This window comes from Eutrigla gurnardus (assembly GCF_963514095.1).
Source record: "Eutrigla gurnardus genome assembly, chromosome: 17".
Classification (NCBI taxonomy): Eukaryota; Metazoa; Chordata; class Actinopteri; order Perciformes; family Triglidae; genus Eutrigla; species Eutrigla gurnardus.
The window spans coordinates 22,927,906-22,934,461 of record NC_139928.1 but is presented as its reverse complement, the minus strand read 5'-3'; positions in this window follow the sequence as shown (position 1 = coordinate 22,934,461).

Below are 6,556 nucleotides of genomic sequence, written 5' to 3'. Positions count from 1 at the left end.
TTTAAATGTCCACTATCTGTAAAAGATTTCTTACAAACTGAGCAGCTGAAAGGTTTCTCTCCTGTATGAGTTCTCATGTGTCTTTTCAGATTTCCACGGATCGTAAATGTTTTCCTACACTCAGAGCATGTAAATGGTTTCTCAGTAGAACTACATCTAAAATCATTGTCAGGGATTTCGTCATTATTCAAAGCCCTTAAAGTTAACAGAGATTCTCGGTTCTCCTGCCAATCAGCACTGTCATCAGTCTCAGGATCAGAAGAGTCTCCAGTCTTGTCATCAGTATCTGGTTGTAAATATGAATGAGAGTTCCTGGCTGATTCTAGTCCTCCACAGTCCTCTTCATCAGCGTCTGTTTCCATGTGTTCAGTTGAGCTGTTGGTTGCAGCTGAAGGCAGCCCTGAGGACTGAGGCTTCTCTTCATCAGCATCTTCTTCACTCTTCACAGGGACAAGAGTCAATGGGAACTTGCTATCAGCCTCCTCCAGTCCTTGAAGTTTCTCTCCCTGCTGACTGGTCAAGAGTTCCTCCTGGTCCTCTTTAATGTGTGGGGGTTCAGGGTCCTCCTGGTCCTCTTTAATGTGTGGGGGTTCTGTCTGGCCCTCCTGGTCATCTTTAATGTGTGGGGGTTCAGGGTCCTCTTTAATGTGTGGGGGTTCTGTCTGGCCCTCCTGGTCCACACTGGAGCTCCAGTCCTGCTGCTCTAAGGGAACCTCTTCTTTTCTCACCAACAGCTGCTGAACATCTGTGGAGAGTAATGAAATTCATACATGTCTTAAAAACCTGTCATATCATCATTTCAACACTTCAGCTACATGATTTAATAGCAATAAACAGATCAAAAGTATGCCAAAATAACTACATGATTATGGTGATTAGTAAAACGGATTAAGTCATGATTTTTAAGTTCTGTCTTCAAGACAACAAGCTGACAACTTTTAAAATGCTTGTTTTATGAATGAAGTTTGGATCGATGGGGTGTCGGCTGTTACAGGACATTCAGTTTGGTATCAGACATAGGCGTAATTTATGGGGGGGATGGGTGGGTTGCAACCCACCCAATAATCCAAACCAGCCACCACAACCCACCCAATATGATATCATAATTATTGATATTGAATGTTAAGCATTATAATCACAACAGTGTGGTAGATTTTCACAATTTACCAGTAAAAAATAGCGACGTTTGTCTGTGCCCCCTCCCGCTCTGAGATTTGGTTTCGCCCACCTTGCTCGGACCTGCGCTTCTCTATTGTCTCTCCCTGTCTCTCCCCGTACGTGTACGAAGCATCAGCGGTGGTTTGAAGAAAGCACGCGAAAAAAAGCAAAAGAATAAGAGTATCAACAGGAGTTACGCTACTGCTAGGGCTCCAGTGCCACCACTCACGAGTCAAATCATGTTACTGAACAAAAGTTACCCCTCCCAGCCGGTGAGTATGACAGTGCGTGCGCGTAAAGCCCCGTTCACATACGTCGCTACTCGCCCGTCACTCGCTTTCTCGCTGAATTCTACTCGCTGGCAAAAAAGATTCACTGCCGCCGGCGGCGACTTCAAGCGGCAACTCTCTGTGGAACTCTCTGTTGACGGCAACTGTCAATCATCTCTATTCTACATTGTGATTGGTACCCACTTCACTCGCATCGCAGAAAGTTAAAATGATTCTATCTCCGATCGACCACATCGCATCGCCTGTGCTGGCCGCATTCCACTAGAACACATTCACATTCATTGACAGCTGTCGCTCAGAGATGGGCGAGTGGCGACGTATGTGAACGAGGCTTTAGTCAAAACCAAAACACCAAGGAAGGCTGAGGAAAAGTCACCCACTTATATTAATATTATTGTTATTAATAATATGAATATGAATATGAATAATAAACTAATTGTGTTTTAGTCATTTTTGTTCTCATCTTTTCTTGAATGCTTAAACTCCTCAACCCCATTTAGTATGTCAGCATTTGTATCAGTACCAGCAGTTTGTAAGAAATTGGTCAGTAATTGATATGTCATATTTTGTTTCTCAGAATTCACCAAATTGATGCATTAAAATGAAATTATTCAAAATTTTCTCCCGGGGGGGTATGCTCCCAGACCCCCCTAGAGGATCACAAGCCCCCCCACCATAGCCTCCAAAGATCCTGTGGGAAACACTACAAACCCATTTGTAATCGGGACAAAATACTTAAAGTTAGAGGCAATTAAGGACCACAAGTCCTAAAAAGAACACTTGCACACGCTTTAATGTGTATTCTGTACAAGTTCAAGAACCATTCTTAGGCATTTTCTGAGTCGATCACCTTTATTTTAGGGACAAACTATTTGGGCTGGTAAACCCAACCTGCCACAGTGGCTGGTGGCCAAATAATTTAACTTCAGGCCCTGTGTGTGTGTGCGTGTGTGTGTGTGTGTGTGTGTATATATTTTAATCTTGAATCAGATTTATGTTTTGTTAGATATAGAACAAAGGAAATTGACAAATGAAAGTTATTATTATTGTTATTATTAATATACTGATAAAAGGCAAAATACTTCAGTAGTATTATTTATTACAAGGGGGTGGACTAAAATAAGTTTATACTTCCTCCCACTCCCTTTCGGATATGTAAACAGAATTTATAGTTTTTAGTTTATGTTTACTCTGTTATATATTTTTATTTTTTTCTTTATGATAATTTTGTTTTTGATTTTTTACATGTTCGACATAAACTATCTATCTATATATTTTTATCTTTTCATATTTTTATCGTTTTATCCCTTTATCCCATTATTTGTCTTTCTTTGCAAGCACCTCACATTAATTTACAAGCTAATAATAATTTCCTCTGTCCTCTGTACATTTTGTTGTTGTTTTGCTTTTATTGTATTTGTGTGTACTGTGTCAAAGCACCTTGTTAAGTGCTGTTTTTAAAGGTGGTATACAAATAAAGTTATTATATATATATATATATATATATATATATATATATATATATATATATATATATCTGCTTCACAGGCGGAAATCTGTTTAGGTCGGTTAGTCGAACACAATGGACGTCGATTTGAGTTCAAACTGTATGCCGACATGTTCAGGTGAAGAAGACGAATACGTCTCTGGATTCAAGCTTTTTATCTACGTTTAAATGCGTCACAAACCATTTAATGTTGAAACACTTGACGTCATGTAGACGCTGAGAAACCCGGATGTGTTGATGAACGAACCTGCTCTATGAATCCGGACTTCCGGGAGGAAAACAGCGTCTAAGAGTCTCCGCTGTCGCTCGTTCTCCTCTTTAGAACGAGAAAGTTCCTCCTCGTACTCTGCTATCGTTCCTTCAAACAGCCCAAATATCTCTTCAGCAGCCGCAGCTAGTCGCTGCTCCACCAACGCTCTCAGCATTTGGACTTTACTCATTTTCTCTACAAACTCCGTTAAAACCGTCTACAGCTAGCATGCTAAGCTAACTAGCTTCGTATGCTACCGGGAGATGAGTCAGAGGTCAAACCTTCAGAATAAAAGGTGAAGAGTACAAAGTCCATCCAGACGGGTTTATCCAGACACACAGAGACTCTGATGGATCAGTACTGGTGAAGCTAACAGACACTTTCTCAACACCACGAAGACGCGCTGCTGGTTCTAATAAGGCCGGGCGCCATGTTGCTAAAAGAGTACTACATCCGGGTCCTCTGGAACTTCGTCATCGGGATTTTTAGCGGGAAGCAAACAACGAATCGTCGCATTACCGCCACCAGGTGTTCTGGAGTGTGGACCGGGCTGTTTACTTACATTATGTGATAAAATAATAATAAGAAAACATTTTCCAATAATATGTAATACGTTGAAGCCATTTGTATGAACATTATCATTCATTTGTTATTGAAATAATTTAAGTTATATAATATTTTCTAGAATTAAGAAATCCTGTGTTGCATTTGTTATGTTGAGATTAGAATACAATAGTTGACCAGTGATAAAATAACATAATTTGATTGGCTGTTAGATTTGGTATAAATGTGAAGAAACCCGTGAAGCAGCCAGAAGCCACTGGACCTCGGAGCAATCCAGTCTTTTTACCTACACTTAATTTCAGTTAATTTATCCAGAAAAGTAAAGATCCTAAGTGTTTTGTACACTGTATGTTTTGCAGCTCATAAATAAACAGACAAAAGAAGAACTTTGGATTGAAGACTTCTATTTTCTGATTTTCTGTGTTGAGTAACACTAAGCTAGTGAGGCAGCTGCGCTGCTGCACCCAGTTATTATAAAACACTGAAGTAGTATTCATACCACTTACTTCTGGGTAACCTCCAAAAAAAGCCTTCAACTTATGAAATATATTTTTATATGTAACAAATGTGGGTATGGTATGGACAGAGACAACTCAAGGAACTATTTTACAGCATTGACTTGCTCGGAGAGAAAACAAAATAAAACCCATTGGTTGAATCGTTCTTTAGATCAAACAGCCGACTTCATGATGATGTGAGTCAGTCAGAGCTGTTAAGAAGCCGACGGCAGAGTTAGAACAGAAGGAGCTGCAGGTGTGAGGGTGAACGATGATCATACAGTGATGAAGGTGCCGTGATGATGGTCAAAAAAACAGGTGGTGTTATGACTTGGTGGTAACTGAAGCCAGGTCCACTTAAGGGTGTTTATTAGAGGAAACCAAAATTATCTTTGTTTCAATGGTTATTTATTGACACATGGTCATTCTTTGAAGGAATTGAGGATGTACAAACTGGGAAATTATGAGAAAGGCCGAATGCCTGGCATTACCAGGATATGCTGGTGTTTCCTGGCTTATAGCTCCTCCATCTTCACTCTGCGTGTTATATTTTAGAAAATCATTTTGTCCTTCAAGATGAAGCACTGAGATCAATTCCCAGGTCACAAGCTGGGTGAGCGAGGAGACAAGGAGATGCAAAAATGGGAAGTAGAAAGGAATTTGTCAACACAACTTGCCTTCAGCAAAGCAAAAAGGCAGTGTGAGGGGCAGAAGAGGCTACGGAAGCTTAGGAGGTCCAGAACATGGATGTGATATTAGAACATGTGTGGTACAGAAGAGGTTATGTGCAGCAACATAATATTCATAACAAACATGGATGAAAACAACATTAACTGCTCTCAACGAAGGCGGACGCATCTCTCTCTCTCCCACTCACTTATCTTCCCTGATTGCTTGTCTTGGCTTTTCTCATACTTTGGGAGCCTCTGTCTGCATTTTTCTCCCAAATTAAATCATGGAATTGGTCAACTGGTCCCTCAATGCAATTGACAGAATCTCCTCGACGAGAAGCTCGGGTTCGGGGGAACCTGCCTGCCCTGACAGGACGTTCGCCACTGGTTACACCATCGACTCTTGGGAGCAGTGGAGGGTCATTTGTACATAGCTGGAACCATGATAACGGGCTTTTTGCTGTTTGGATTAGGACTGCCCTGGTGTATTGGACAATTCGGAAGACGGTGTCAGCAGTCCAAAGCCCAGTGAAGCTGCCCGGCATGATTGATGGAGTGAGTGGAGCCGCTAGTGCTCAGACTGTGGCTATAAACCACAACATGGATAACATCTTGGACAAAGCTGTCAGCACTCTGACTGTGGTTATTGACTTGGAGAAGCTTTCAGCTTTGCTAATGCGAATGGATCGATTTGAAGACCAATATGGACAATGAGAGTGAGTCGTGTCTACTGAAATGCGACTACTCGCCCTGACCCAAACAACCACAATCTAATCTGCATTCGAGCCCCTCGCGGCAGCTGCCCTGGCCAAGGTCGCTGCTGGAACAATTCCTCCAGGAGATGCTTGCTGTGAGAGGCTCTGCAATACTGCGTTAATATTCCTCTCTCCCTTCCTACATGGACACCTGTTGATTGTTGACTCTGTCTGGGATCAAGGACTTCTCCATGGCAACTTGCTGTGTTATTTCGATGGGCGAGGCAACTCTTCAGGCTTATGAATCACACACACATTCATGGACACGTTACACACATGGACATTTGCAATACACCCCCGCAGCCCCCCCTCCCACGCCTTCGCTGCTTTCACCCTCCAGTGCGTCAGGCGGGGTCCGCTGGCGGCGCCTTATGGCTGCGGCTGGCCGCCTGTCTGCGTTGGTACACCTCCCTCCCCCTTACCCCCTCCCGTCGCTGAGTCCCACACTGTGCTCCCCCACAGGAACACAGTCTGGGAGCTGCCTTATTTTCCTCCTCCCCTCTCCTGTTGTTCTACCCACTTTTACTGTGGTGTCATCCCGTTATGTCTGTCTACTATATGTACTGTATGCTGTATATGTATGTATACGGACGGGGTGATTCTGTAATTTCGCTGTATTCGTATAGTGACAATAAAGTTATACCATACCATTCAAGGATAAGTTGCTGTGTAATAAAATAACATCAGACTTATCATTTGAAGAGTCCCCTTATCTTATTACCCAAATTCGTTGACCTAGCTATAAAGACACGTTGAACCTTGAATGACGGGGCGGACGTAGAAGTAGTGTTCATCCCCTTTATTTGTATCAATACAAATACACACTGTTTCTACTTCTACCAACCAGACAACAATTATGTGATC